The sequence below is a fragment of the Zea mays genome, chromosome 8 (genome assembly GCF_902167145.1).
Source record: "Zea mays cultivar B73 chromosome 8, Zm-B73-REFERENCE-NAM-5.0, whole genome shotgun sequence".
NCBI lineage: Eukaryota > Viridiplantae > Streptophyta > Magnoliopsida > Poales > Poaceae > Zea > Zea mays.
This window is the reverse complement of record NC_050103.1, coordinates 109,116,780-109,132,667: the sequence shown is the minus strand read 5'-3', so window position 1 is coordinate 109,132,667 and position 15,888 is coordinate 109,116,780.

Sequence of the window (15,888 nt, the reverse complement as noted above, 5' to 3'; positions counted from 1 at the left end):
TTTATACCCTTGTATCATTGCCCTTCTTTTTATCAACTATTTGCAAATTTGCCCCACTTTGATATGAAAATTTGGAATATGGTTGTGACATAAATCTAAGCATAAATTTTGAAAATCAACATTTCAACTTTAAATTTAAAATATTACGAAATAGTCGAAAATAAATTGAATTTAATATTAAATTTTGATAAAATTGACAATATTTGATTCTTTTAATTATAATATATTTTCAAAAGTATAACAAAAAAATTGCCATTTTTATCAAAATTTAATGTCAAATTTAATTTATGCATCAATTTAAAATATTTTTTAATTAAAAGTTGAAACAATATTTGTTGAAATTTATTGTCAGATTTATGTCACAATTATGTTTTGAACTTTTATATCAAATTAGAAACAAATTTGCAAATAATTAATAAAAGAAGGTGCAATGATATAAGGGTATGAACATTTTTTTATGAGTTGAGTTAATACTTCAAGTGTTGGTAACAAAATATAGTCAAGTTGTCACATTCGATGAGCGAATGAAAATATTTTGTAAAATATTTCGAAAAAGGCTAACTCGGGACTTAGATGTTTGGTAAGATATATGAGGGTTGGCATGATTGCAAAGAGAGAAAGGAGTGCTCTAGGTGTAGCAATTTTGTGTGCTCCAAACTTGTCATATAGGGCATTGAACCGGCGCACTAAACAAGTTGGTTATGCTTTATAATTACATAGTTTCAGCTAGAGCATGATGTCATCTGGTGTACATCAGACATGGCCAATGTGATCTAACCACATGTTGGAACTTCAAAAGTCCTTATAGGAAGTGTTCGGGGAGGCATAGGACAAGCGCACTACCCTATTGTACCCGAGACCATGTTTTGGGGCAACTTCGAGCAAACACTCATCCACCATGTTTGGCAAGCACTAGACAAGGGAACTAGACTAGGCACAATGTCAATCACTAGTTTGTTAGCCGTTGGAATTTGACCATTGGTGCTATGTCTAGTGCGTTTGTTTAGTGCTCCCATAGTGGCCACATCAAAGGGTTATGGTTGGTGTTATGTGTTGTGACACCAAGGTACCAAGGGTACTAGAGAAAATTGGAGAAATAGAGATAGGGGTGTAGGCCTAGGACCGCTAGATCGGAGCACTAACACGACAAATTGCACACTCATGATTTAGAAATGTTAGGGTCGCCTGAGCATAATACCCTACATCCTTTGTATGGTGGATGTACATATGTAAATGTGGATAAAGCTTACAGGCTCCAATGTTCCTAATACCCTACGTCCTATGTATGGTGGATGTATAGATGTAAGTGTGGACAAAGCTTATAAGCTCTAATGTTATTGAGCCTATAAGTGTGGAAAGCTAAGAAGCCTAAATCCAAAAGTTGTCCAAACTTAGATAGGAGAAAAACCTGAAGCTCCTAGAAGCCATAAAAAAGCTCACAAAAGCCCCTTATATGTTGCCATTAATTATTTTATAGGACAAGAGAGCAAAGAGTTATATCCTAGCAAGGATGACATGCCCCATCCAATAGAAGCCCAACCACTCCTATATTATCTTGCTTATTTGTACGTGATTCACACCTCGATCATGCCATAATGGTGAGCGTATTATGCTATAGTGGCTAGTATAAAAGTCCATACCATTAAGCACCATGTAGTTGGTATCTGTTGTAATTGCATGTCCATTTATAATGCCTAAGGGTAAGCCTACAACCCTATGTGTGGTTATAGTGATTGTTGTACCCACGCGCACAGAATAGTGTCTGCGGGTACACCAATGGCCTTAGACATGGGTTTAGGGTTTAGGTCAGGGTAGCATGTGTGAAAGTCGCATAGAGGGGGTGAATAGGTGAAATATGAAATTAACAACTTTAAGCACAACTTCAAACCTCGGGTTTGCGTTAGAACGAGAATAAGAATAATCAGAGTGAGCGAGATGTGTTCTTCTTGCTTAGAGTTGCACTAATGATTATGGAATTACTTGGGTGTAACTCAAAATGATATGGAATCAATCACAAGCAAGAGAACAAGAGAGAGGGGAGAGGAAGAAGCAAATCACAAGTAAATTTTCAAGCGCAAGGAACACGACAATTTGTTTCTCGAGGTTTGGTTCTGAAGAACCTACTCCTCATTAAGGAGTCCACTTAGGATGGGCCTCTTTCAACCCTTTCCCTTTCTCAAATGGAAGGCCGGTTGAGTTTTCTTCTCTTCTCGGGGACACGAAGTCGTGGAAGAACCTCCACATAAAGAAACAAAGTCTCTTGCTCAGCTTTACAACTTGTGAGAATTGGGGGGGGGGGGGGGGGGGAGAATGAAAACCAAAATCAAGAGCAAAAGTGATTACGATAATCAAGAACACAAGCACTAAGTCTTTCTTCACTCAAATCGATCGAATGCTCACTTGTGTGGCTTTGAATACGTAGGAGTTGTTGCACTTGATATATGGTTATTTGGTGTAACTCTTAACTCTTCAATGTGCTAGTTGGGGGCATTTATAGCCCTTAACCACCCATATTTCCATTGGAATTGAATGTGCTGAAAAGCACTTTCTGCGTGTGCACCGAACTGTGCACAGTACCGGGCTAGTGCATCACCGGGCCGTCTATCCTAACTTGGAACAGATGAACGTTCTGACCTGTTAGGGGCATCGAACCGTGAACAGTAAAGGTCCGATGACCTCCGGACCCTGCCTCGCCATCATAGTTGTTGGAAGGTAGTCGACCATTGAACATTGTTAGAAAGTCCGGTGAACCAGCCTCTGAAGTCCTGTTTTACATCCTCTCCGCATAACTGGTTCGAATAGCCATAGTACTGGTTCGACGCGCCAGTTGAGAAAGGTTGAGTCTAGGCCTCCCTACGCACACGGTCCGGTGCACCACCAGATCGATCCGGTCCGTTAGACATCAGACCAAATCTTGTATTTTTGTCCAAATATTCTTCAACTGATTTTGACTAGTATTGAGGAAGTTCCTATGACTTAGACAAACATATGTTGAGCCAATCCAACTAATCTAAGTCATGGATCTTGGACATTTTACTCTCTCGAACTCATATTCCTGTTTTGGCTCAAATTAGCTCCAAAAGAGTGACTTTATGAATCTGAGCTCTCCAACATCTATAAGTATATCAAATATGTTCCTAGGGGTTTTAGGACTTATCCAAAGTATAGAACTAGACATAGTTCATCTACTCCAAGTTTACCCCGTTATGGTTGAAGTTGAGCTAATTCTGACTTAGAAACCGAACTGTTGAGCTTATGAACTTGTTAATCAAAGACTAGGCAAACTAGTTAGTCCACAAGTTTGTGATGGTCATCAAGCACCAAAGTCAATATCGGAAATAGTTTGAGGACATTTTCCTTTCAATCTCTCCATTTTTAGTGATTGATGCCATCACATACCGAAACAAATATGAAGTATGAAAATGTAACTAGTTTGCAATTTTGTCAAGTGTTCATAGGCTACTGAAATGGAAGTAGTTCTAAGTGAATATGAGAGTTTTTTAAGATTAACATTTTGGACCACATTTGCACCACTTGCATTGATTTTTGCAAACTTTTGATAAAATATTTTTCAAAGTTATTTTTCTTTTGGCCTAAGGTATAAAATTTCGAATTTTCAAAGCATTTCTAAATTTTGAAGAATTGTCCCCCTTTTTCAAATGACTTTCCCTTTGGCCAAATAAATGCTCCCCCTAAATAACATGTTTTTTTATCTCTTTGGCATATTTTTTTGCTCCTCTTAGTTGTCAAGAGGGTTTCACAAATGAAGGAGTACCAATTTTGAAGATTTAAAGTTTTGAAAAAAACAGGGTGGTGGCGGTCCTTATGCTTTAGCTAGTAATTTTCCCCTATTTGGCATTGAGCACCAAAAACAAAGAAATCGAGAGGCCTTTACGACAAAGATATGAATTTAAGTGCATGAGGTTGGGCAAAGAGTGTTGATACCAAACGAATATGCAGTGGAACTTGGAAGCATTCCCTTTTCCTGCAACTCTATTTCCCTTTCAATCTAAGACTAAGTACATAATTAAACTTGGAAGCACATTAGTCTTAGCATTGGCATAAGAAGTGTCGGGGACCATAATTAGGGGTACCCTCAAGACTCCTAATTCTCAGCTGGTAACCCCCATCAGCACAAAGCTGCCAAGGCCTGATGGGTGCGACTAAGTTAGGGATCGGTCCATTCGAGGGACTCGATCACGCCTCACCCGAGCCCAGCCTCGGGCAAGGGCAGCCGACCCCGGAGGATCTACGTCTCGCCCGAGGCCCCCCTCCAGCGACGAACATACTTCCGGCTCGCCCGAGGCCCAATCTTCGCCAAGAAGCAACCCTGGCCAAATCGCCACGCCAACCGACCAAATCGCAGGGGCATTTAATGCAAAGGTGGCCTGACACCTTTATCCTGACGCACGTCCTCCAGTCGATAGAGCCGAAGTGACCGCAGTCACTTCGCCGCTCCACTGACCGACCTGACAGAAGGACAGCGCCGCCTGCGCCGCTCCGACTGCTGTGCCACTCGACAGAGTGAGGCTGACAGGCAGCCAGGCCCGGCCTCAGGCACCGTAGGAAACTCCGCTTCGCCCGACCCAGGGCTCGGACTCGGGCTCAGCCCCGGAAGACGGCGAACTCCGCTCCGCCCGACCCAGGGCTCGGACTCGGGCTCAGCCCCGGAAGACGGCGAACTCCGCTCCGCCCGACCCAGGGCTCGGACTCAGGCTCAGCCCCGGAAGACGACGAACTCCGTTCCGCCCGACCCCAGGGCTCGGACTCAGCCCTAGCCTCAGCCGACGGTCTCCGCCTCGCCCGACCCAGGGGCTCGGACTCGACCTCGGCCTCGGAAGACAGACTCGACCTCGACCTCGGAGGAGCCTCCACATCGCCCAACCTAGGGCACAGACCGACCACGTCAACAGGAGGCGCCATCATTACCCTACCCCAAGCTGACTCAGGCTACGGGAAACAAGACCGGCGTCCCATCTGGCTCGCTCCGCCAGACATGCAATGATGGCGCCCCGCACGCTCTATGACGACGGCAGCTCTCAGCCCCCTTATGGAAGCAAGAGGACGTCAGCAAGGACTCGACAGCTCCGACATCTGTCCTTCTGCCAGGCTCCAGCGCTCCTCCGATGGCCACGACACCACACGAACCGGGTGCCAAAACCTCTCCGGCTGCCACGATGGCATGTACTTAGGGCGCTAGCTCTCCTCCGCTAGACACGTTAGCACTCTGCTACACCCCCATTGTACACCTGGATCCTCTCCTTACGCCTATAAAAGGAAGGACCAGGACCCTCTTACAGAGGGTTGGCCGCGCGGGGAAGAGGACGGGACAGGCGCTCGCGTGAGGCCGCTCGCTCCCTCCCGCGTGGACGCTTGTAACCCCCTACCGCAAGCGCACCCGACCTGGGCGCGGGACAAACACGAAGGTCGCGAGATTTCCACCTTTCACGCCCGTCTCCTCCCCCCTTCGCGCTCCGTCTCGCGCCGACCCATCTGGGCTGGGGCACGCGGCGACATTTCACTCGTCGGTCCAGGGACCCCCCGGTCTCGAAACGCCGACAAGAAGAATAAGAGATATTCATTTGAACCAGATGAAAGAGATAAACATGATCAAAGGTATAGTGGTTAAGCAATGTGTCACACCCGGATTTAAGAGACAAAGCCGGGTGCATCTCATATATGTGCCAAAGAAGACAACACATATAATAACAGAGTGTATAGAGATAAATGTCACAATATCATCAGAGTACTTATTACATAGCGGAAGTCTTACAGAATAAAAGATAAATATAAATCGAACTAAAGTCCATCGTTGGCACCATAAAGTCAACAGGGAGACGCCACCTAGATCAAGTCGAACTCCTCATTGTGTGGCTCCTCTTGAACCACATGTTCTTCTCCCGTGGGGGTGTGAGACAGCAAGGGTGAGCTCACATACGTTCATAGCTCAACAAGTTGTGGGAATAATGTGCATGAACTCACCAAAGGTGGGAGTTCATGTGATGTGTAAGGCTGATCAACAAAATAAAGGTTGAAGCTGAGCATTGCTTTTATAAGTTGGTCAAAATTTTGTTAGCAGTTACTAAGTGTAAGTAAATACCAAACCATAGTAATAATAAGTAAAAGTAATAATAAAATAATCCCAATGCAAATGACAAATTAAATTTAATTCCATAAGTTAATCATGTGAGGGTTCGAATTGCTCATGACCATGAGCACGACTAGTATACCAGTTTTACACTCTGCAGAGGTAGCACATCTTTACCCACAAGTCATGTTACCCATCTGCCAAGGGGTCATGAATCTCATACACCTCTACCAAAGGAAGCGAGGCAGGGTAACACTACGAGGCCTTTACAATGTTCCACTAGCTTTAGAAAACCCGCTACAGTTTATAGGAAGCTCCAATGCAGGGATCCCTCGTCTGACCACCATCACAGCAAAATCAACTCAAGGACCTCCCTACACTGACCTCTCCCCTACTGCCCTTGCCCCTTTCGGGTAAGGTAGTCATCCACTACCTTTCCTAATTAATCAGCCTAGGGCGTCCCATACCACCCTTGTGGTAGCACTGTTTTACCGGGTGGTCGCTGTGAACCCTTCGAGGGCCAGCCTACGAACCCCTGATCAGTAGTGGGCGCGGAGCCCGAGTGGCCTGAGGCGACCGTTGAACCCTTCCGAGGGGCCGGCCTTCGAACCTCTGACCAGTAGTGGGTGTGGAGCCCACGCGCTCTGAGGCGGATGTTAAACCCCTCTGAGGGGCCAGCCTTTGAACCTCTGATTAGTAGGGAGGCTCGGAGCCTGTTTCCTTCACGGAGAAGGATCCTTTTCGGGGTATCCCCCTTTCCCGGTCCCTGTTGTAAGAGAGAGAAAGAGGAAGAGGAAAAGGATACGAAATCGAATGACGTGGCGTACCTTTTTTGACGCGGTCATTATGGCGAAGGCGAAGCGTCGCTCGCTTCCCCTGCCAGAGGCGCCGCCTGTCCCGCCGCGGAATTAATGCGACGGGGCGAGTGGTTCGCCGGGCGGCCGTTGCGCGTGCGCGAGCCGTTCGAGGAACGGAACACGGCCGCGCCTTCTTCACGCCGTGAGAGAGGTTTCTCTCGCTGTCCCTGGATGGGACGTAAGCTTGGCTGACGACGTGACCGCTGCTCCTGCCCGCCTACCACCGCCATTACTGCCGGCCCATTTTTGGCCGTATTGACCGTCGCGCCTGGCTGGCACTGATGGGTCGTACGCAGGGTCGCCTCGAGTCGCGGTACTGGTTCCGCAGTCGAGGAGGCGTGGTAGTGGTGCGAGTGGCGGTGCAGTTGCTTGCACGTAGCGACCGGCGCGCCGGTTGCATGACGCGTGGGCGTGGGCCCCCATGCTGGGTGCGTTGGAAGTCGGAGGGGCGCGGTTGCATGCCGCCTGCATGGCTGCCCGGCCTTTCGCCCGCTGGTCTGGGCGAAAGTGGAGGAATGCTCGTAACCGCTGGGCGGTTGCATGCACCGCGCGCGGCGGTTTGGCTTCTTCTGCTCTGGGCCAGCTTGCATGACGCGTGGGACCCAGCCCCCGCGCCGTAGGGGGAGGACCTTGGAGCGTGTTGGAGAAGACTCGGCCCACGACGGCTGGGGACGCATGTAGGGAGAGTCGCCTTTAAAAGGAAGGTGACCCCCTTGGAAAGCGACCATGTTGAAAGCATCTAGGCCCCTGGTTGGTTTTAGTGATTAATGACAACGTATTATTATATGTGACTAACGTGTGTTTTGCAGAGACAAATGGTAAGTTAGGTCACATGACAGGTAGAAGTACTACAACGGAGAAAACAATCCCGGAGATAAGAACTCGAAGCGACGGCTAAAACGACGAAACAAAAGGTGAAGGTCTACGGAGTCCGAGTGTCAAGGAGATGTGGACACTCGCATTTTAATTAGGCTTTTTATTCTCTTTTAGCCGTACTATAAAGAGGGGTTGTCGATGAGTAGTTTGACCAAGAGAGTTCTAGTGTAGTGTTGGTGCACAATCACACTCATACACAGTGCTAGGTGTCACTCTAGAACTCACACACAAGTTAGAGCGAAAACCGATTTGAAAATCAGCTGAAAAACAAGACTTAGGGTTTCTGGCTTTGGGGCACCGGACTGTCCGGTGTGCACCGGACTGTCCGGTGCACCCTCTGCCAGGTGGGACCAGGCTGGTTCACAGCAGAGCCTTCCCAGTCGCAGAAACCCGAGAGCGCTGCCTTCGGAGATGAATTTTAGTGGCACACCGGACATCGCACCGGACTGTCCGGTGTGCACCGGACAGTGGACTGTTCACTGTCCGGTGCGCCATGAGTCCAACGGCTCTGTGTCAGAACTAGCCGTTGGAAGTGACCGTTGGCGCACCGGTGGCGCACCGTTGGCGCACCGGTGGCGCACCAGACTGTCCGGTGCGCCATCGCGCAGCAAGTTTCCTGTAACGGCTAGTTGGTGGGTGAGGGCTATTTATACCCCTTCCACCCACCATATTCAATGTCTTGCACTCCACACTTATTCCAGCACCTTGGTAGAGTATTGCAAGCACCAAAAGCCTAGTGAGGAGATTAGAGAATCATAATCCGCGCTTGTTCCTCATTAGCGCTAGTGAGAGCCACCTAGAGCACACACCACTTGCATTAGGCTTCTCTTGGTCAAGCGAAAGTCTATGGCTTGTTACTCTTGGTGATCGGCATCACCTAGACGGCTTGGTGGCGTTGGGAGCTCGGTGATCACCGTGAAGATCTTGTTGGTGACCCGACTCAAGTTTGTAAGCGGTCTCGAGGGATCCACCGCGCCGGAGTGGCAAAGGATCATCTCGTAGTGAGCACTTGGTTCTTGCGAGGACCAAGGGGGAGCGATACCCTTGCGCGGGTGCTCCAACGAGGACTAGTGGAGAGTGCCGACTCTTCGATACCTCGGGAAAAATTGGAGGAGTCTTCTAAACTTTGCTTTACATTCCGCACTTAATTCAAGCTATTTACTTTGTGTATTTGTTTAGCAAGTATTTGAAGCATTGTTTTAGCCTTGTTACATTTCTAGTATTATTTTCTTAGTGCTAGTTGTTGGGGTGAAGCTGGGCTCTTGTTTAGCTCTTGCTTAGGTTTTAATTAGTGTTGATTTTTAGAAAAGCCCAATTCACCCCCCCTCTTGGGCATCGTGATCCTTTCAATTGGTATCAGAGCCTTGTTGCTCATAGATTAGCTTAACCGCTAGAGTTACGATGTCCGGTGGGGATGGACCTCCTCCCGTTTTTGATGGTGACGATTTTCCTTATTGGAAAATTCGTATGGAAGCATACTTAGAGGCTATAGACATTGGTGTCTATAAAGCCGCCACACAAGGGTTTCCCCAACCTAGAGATCCCACAAATCTTGTAGGTGATGAGTTCAATTATGAGAAATGGAATGCGAAGGCCAAAAACACCCTTTTTAGAGGCCTTTGCAAAGATGTGTTCAATAGAGTTCGGAATCATAAAAATGCTCATGATTTGTGGATGGACATTTGTGCTCTACACGAAGGAACTAGAAGTGAACGTGAGGAAAGATATCACATAGCTATGCGAAAGTTAAATTCTTTTGAAATGCTTGCTAATGAAAATGCAAACGCTATGTACTCACGACTTAATATTCTTGTAGAGGAAGTCAATGGATTGGGGCTTACTCAAATCTCACAACCGGATGTTGTGAGGAAGATTCTCAGTGTCCTCCCAATAGACAAATATGGACACATTGTCACTGTGCTACATCAAATGGATCTTTCGGTTACCACACCTACACAAATTTTGGGAAAGATCAATGCCCATGAAATGTACATGCACATCAACGACAAAGAAGAATCATCTTCCAAAAGAAAGGATTTGGCCCTCAAAGCAAATCATGAAAGAAAAGGAAAAGCAAAAATACAAGTTGAGGAAGAATCCTCAAGCGATGATGACCTTGATGCAAACATTGCCTTGATGGTAAGGAAGACCACCAAGATGTTGAAGAAGCTAAATAGAGAAGGCATCAAATTTGATTCAAGGAAGAAGAAGTTCTTTTCCAACAAAAGAAAGCCCATCTCTGAGATGGACTGCTACAACTGTGGTGAGCTTGGTCATCTTGCTCATCAATGCAACAAGCCCAAGAAGAACAAGTTCAAGGGCAAGAAAGAAGATGACAGTGATGATGAAAAGAAGGAAAAGAAATTCTTCAAGAGGAAGGATGGGAAGCAAAAGAGGTTCCACAAGAAGAAGAATGGAAAGGCCTATATTGTTGGTGACTGGCTCACCGACGTCGAATCATCAAGTGGATCTTCTTCAAGTGAAGAAGAGGATGATGAAAAAGTTGCGGCCATCGCCGGGGACTTCTCTTCACCACCACCATCGCCATCATCCACTTCTCACCTGTGCCTTATGGCTAAGGGTGAACGAAAGGTACAAAATGATATTGATGATGATAGTGATAGTGATAGTGATGAAGAATTTGCTTCACCTTCATATGATGAGTTAGCTGACTTACTTAAAGAATATACTCAAATCATTAGAAAGTCAAAAGCTAAATGTGATAGGTTGAAAAATGAAAATGAATCTTTAAATGCCAAGTATGACATAGTTATAAAGGCTAGTGATGAAATAAAAGAAGAAAATAAAACTATGTCATCAACTGTAAATGAGCTCACAATCTCCCTAAAAGATGCTAAGGAAAAATATGACAAATTAAATGAAGCTAATAGGGAGTTGCAAAATAGACTAGTTAAGATCAAGGAAGACTATACTCAAATTAAATTTGATCATGACAATCTTCTTGTTGAAAATGAACTTTTATCTTGCAAAACACATGAGGCTATTAACCCTGTTGTCAAGCTTGATGTAGCAACCTCATGTGATGATTTGATTCAAGAAGAGCAAACTAGTCTACATGCTGAATTGACTGAAAAAGTTGAAGTCCTGACTTTAGACAACCAAAAATTGAAGAATTATTTGACTGATGCAACTACTAGAGGAAAAGTTGCTATTGAGAACAATGATTTCAACAATGAGTTGGCAGTGGATAATCAAAGGCTTAAGAATGAGGTCAAGAAACTAAAAAGTGAAAATGAACATCTTGCAACAAGTGTGCAAAAGTTCAACAAGGGTCAATACCTCCAAAATGAGCTGCTTATGAACACTGTTACGAAAAATAACAAGAGTGGTATTGGATACAATGCTTTTGTGCAAAAGAAATCTATCACTCAATACAAGCCAAAGCAGACTCACAAGCCTATCAAATGCTTTGAGTGTGGAAATGAAGGTCATTTTGCCCACAACTGCAAAGCTAAACCACCAACTCCCTTGCCTAAGCACTCAAGACCATTTGCTTTCAATGCTCACTATGTTCTAAGAAAGGTTGCAAATGGAAAGATTAAGGTTACATTCCTAGGTCCACCAAATAAGAGTAGACCTAGACAAATCTGGGTGGCAAAGTCCTTAATTGAGAGAGTCACTGGTCCTATGCAATATAGGGCTCTCAAAACTCAAGCTTGAATTGTCTGTGAATGTAGGTGAACTACAAGACCGGTGGGAGCCATTGGGTTATTGACAGTGGATGCACACAACATATGACAGGCAACCCACGGATGTTCACCTCATTAGATGAGAATGTTGATGGTCAAGATAAAATCACATTTGGAGACAACTCAAAAGGAAAAGTACAAGGACTTGGCAAGGTGGCAATCTCAAATGACTTATCAATATCAAATGTTCTCTTAGTTGCACCTTTGAGCTTCAATTTATTATCAGTGGGACAACTCTGTGATCTTGGACTTCAATGCTTATTCACTCCATCAGAGGTTATTGTAACAAAAATGGATGATGAATCAATGGTATTCAAGGGTTTTAGATACAACAACCTCTACTTAGTGGATTTCACTTCAGAAGATGCAGACTTAAGAACTTGCCTCTTCACCAAAGCTTCTCTTGGATGGCTTTGGCATAGGAGGCTTGCACATGTTGGGATGAGCACACTCAAGAAGGTATTAAAGAAAGATATGGTTAGAGGATTAAAGGATGTGGTATTTGAAAAGGACAAGCCATGCAGTGCATGTCAAGCCGGAAAGCAGGTTGCTAATACACATCCCACTAAAGCTTTCATGTCAACATCAAGGCCACTGGAACTACTTCATATGGATTTATTTGGACCTACAAATTATGTCAGTGCCGGTGGCAACCTCTACTGTTTAGTGATTGTTGATGATTTCTCAAGATACACTTGGGTGTTCTTTCTCCATGACAAATCTGAAGTTGCATCTATATTCAAGAAGTTTGCCAAGAAAGCTCAAAATGAATTTGATTGCAAGATTAAGAAGATTAGAAGTGACAATGGCAAAGAATTTGACAACACCAACATTCATGAGTACTGTGATGAAATTGGGATCAAGCATGAAGTATCTGCCACATATACACCTCAACAAAATGGAGTTGTTGAAAGGAAAAATAGGACCTTGATCACTCTTGCAAGAACAATGATTGATGAGTATAACACACCGGAGAGGTTTTGGGCCGAAGCTGTCAACACTGCTTGCTATGCATCAAACAGGCTATTTCCTCACCGGCTACTTGCGAAGACTCCTTATGAACTGCTAAATGGGAAAAAGCCAGACGTCTCTTTCTTCCGGGTGTTTGGGTGCAAATGCTACATCTACAAAAAACGCCATCATCTAGGGAAGTTTCAAAGACGTTGTGATATTGGTTTTCTTTTGGGTTATTCATTAAAGTCCAAAGCATATCGAGTATTCAACCATGCCACTGGCGTGGTAGAAGAAACATATGATGTGGAATTTGATGAGACTAATGGCTCCCAAGGAGCACTTGAAAATCTTGATGATGTAGGTGATGAGCCACTTAGGGAAGCAATGAAGAACATGCCTATTGGAGCTATCAAACCAAAAGAAGATGAAGAAGAGGTGCAAATCATTGACAGGCCTTCTTCATCAAATGTACCACAAGATGATGAAAAAGATGAGAGGCATGCAAATGAAGATACATTTGTCTCTCATGAACAAGCAAGGGTACAAGCCGAAGATGTTGATGCTCCAGGATCTTCTTCCCAAGTGGTTGACAGGAGAAACTCATCACTACTTCAAGCTCATCCTCAAAACCAAATCATCGGGAGTCCTTCACAAGGGGTTATTACTCGATCACATAAACATGCTAATTTTATTGAACATCACTCCTTTGTTTCTTGTGTTGAGCCTACTTGTATAGATGAGGCGCTACAGGATCCGGACTGGGTGAATGCCATGCATGAAGAGCTTAACAACTTCACCCGCAACGAAGTTTGGACCCTGGAGAAACCCCCACAAGATGCAAGAATCATTGGAACAAAGTGGGTGTTCAGAAACAAACAAGATGATCAAGGTGTGATTGTAAGAAACAAGGCAAGACTTGTCGCAAAGGGATTCTCTCAAGTTGAAGGCTTAGATTTTGGAGAGACCTTTGCACTGGTTGCTCGACTGGAAGCCATCCGTATCCTACTTGCATATGCATCATGCTATGATATAAAACTTTATCAAATGGATGTAAAAAGTGCATTTTTAAATGGTTTCATAAATGAACTTGTATATGTTGAGCAACCACCTGGATTTGAAGACCCTAGATATCCTAACCATGCTTACAGGTTGTCCAAGGCGCTATATGGGCTAAAGCAAGCTCCAAGGGCTTGGTATGAGCGTCTTCGCGACTTCCTCATCGAAAAGGGCTTCAAAATCGGGACCGTCGACACAACTCTCTTCACAAAGAAACATAACGGTGATATTTTCATTTGTCAAGTATATGTTGATGATATAATCTTTGGCTCGACAAATGACTGTCATTGCAAGGAATTTGGTGAGTTGATGTCGAAGGAGTTCGAGATGTCAATGATTGGTGAGCTAACATACTTCCTCGGCTTTCAAGTCAAGCAAATGAAAGATGGTAACTTTCTCTCTCAAGAGAAGTATACCAAAGACTTGTTGAAAAGATTCAACATGGAGAAATGCAAACCAATCAAGACCCCCATGCCTACAAATGGACATCTCGACTTAGATGAGGGAGGTAACCCGGTTAATCAAACTCTCTACCGTTCTATGATTGGTAGTTTATTATACCTTACCGCATCTAGGCCCGATATTATGTTTAGTGTCTGCATGTGTGCTAGATTTCAATCGAATCCTAAGAAAGCTCATCTTCGCGCTGTTAAGAGAATTCTTAGGTATCTCAAGCACACCACAAGCGTTGGTCTGTGGTATCCCAAAGGAGCTACTTTTGATTTAATTGGCTATTCCGATTCGGATTATGCCGGTTGCAAGATTGATAGGAAAAGTACTTCTGGGGGATGCCATCTGCTTGGTAGATCACTAGTTTCATGGACATCCAAAAAGCAAAATAGTGTTGCCTTGTCAACTGCCGAGGCGGAATACATTGCCGCAGGTGCTTGTTGCACACAGATTTTATATATGAAACAAACTCTTCTAGACTATGGCGTAGTTCTAGAAAAAGTACCTTTGTTGTGTGATAATGAGAGTGCTGTTAAAATTGCTAATAATCCTGTACAACACTCTCGCACCAAGCACATTGATATCCGTCATCACTTCCTTAGAGATCATGTTGCCAAAGGAGATATTGTTTTAGAAGGAGTGAGGTCGGAAGATCAATTAGCGGATATTTTCACTAAGCCACTTGATAAGACCCGCTTTTGCATGTTGAGGAATGAACTAAATATTCTTGATCTCAGAAATTTTATGTGAAATGTCAAATGGTGTTGTCACTTGCATTGCATATTTAAACTCCTTGTATTGCATCTAGGACTTGTCTAACCTAGTTGAGATAACCGCCAATAAAGCGAGTGAAAAAGCTTAACTCGGGTCAAACCTGACAAGTCTTAGTTTTTAAGCTTTTAGCACTTAAATTCTTTCTTTTCATGCAATTATTGGTTCTTGAAATATGCATGAGGTACTGCACTTAGGGGGAGTATTCAAAACTCAAATCACTCATGAAAACCCCTAGTGCAAACCAAAATGCAAATTTCACCATTTGCCTATTTTCTCTAAAAATTATCTAGCCTATGGCAAAATATTTTGAAAAGTATATGAGGGTGCCAATACCTGTCCCAACAAGTGTTCTTTTGTGTGATTATAAGTTGGGATTTGGTTTGGTTAGGAGTTAGATAGAAAAATTCAAAATTTTCCAAACTCCCCTCTGTCTGGGCTCACCGGACAGTCCGGTGTGCACCGGACACTGCACTGTGCAATGTCCGGTGCACCGGCAGCCGCGCGCGAAGTTCCTTTTTTCCTGTGCGCTGTCCGGTGGTTCACCGGACATCTACTGTGCGCTGTCCGGTGTGCACCGGACAGCCACTGTAGACTGTCCGGTGTGCCCATCTCGCGTTTTAAAAAATAGCCCCCAGCCCGACCGAGCCAGGGGCTCTGTCTCATTTCTTCTCCCAGCCGCAAGCTCTCTGTCTCCAGGCGCCTCGTCTCTGCTTTGCGGTAGTCCGGCGACCTCTCCGGCGGCCACCATCTCCGGCCATCATCGCCGGCGACCTCGCCTCTCTCCATCTCCCCCTCGGTGAGCAGCTTCTCCTTTCCCCTTCTCTCAGTTCTTCTCTGTTCTTGGTGGGCAGCAAAGCTCTTCCCTCTCTCCTTTTGTGGTTAACTCAAATTTCTGTGAAATCCTGTGAATCCAATTGGTGGTTTGTGCTCTAATGTCTCTGTTGTGTATCCCTGCAAACTCTTAGCTCCTTCGGGAGGGCATTCCCACCTCAAATGGCCATATACCTAAAACCCTAAATCCCCGCCCACCAAGTGTTCGGTGAAATGCCCAAACCAGCCAAACTTGCTCCAATTGAACCCAAATTTTTCAGGCACCTTCACCACACTTCCAGTAACCTACTTG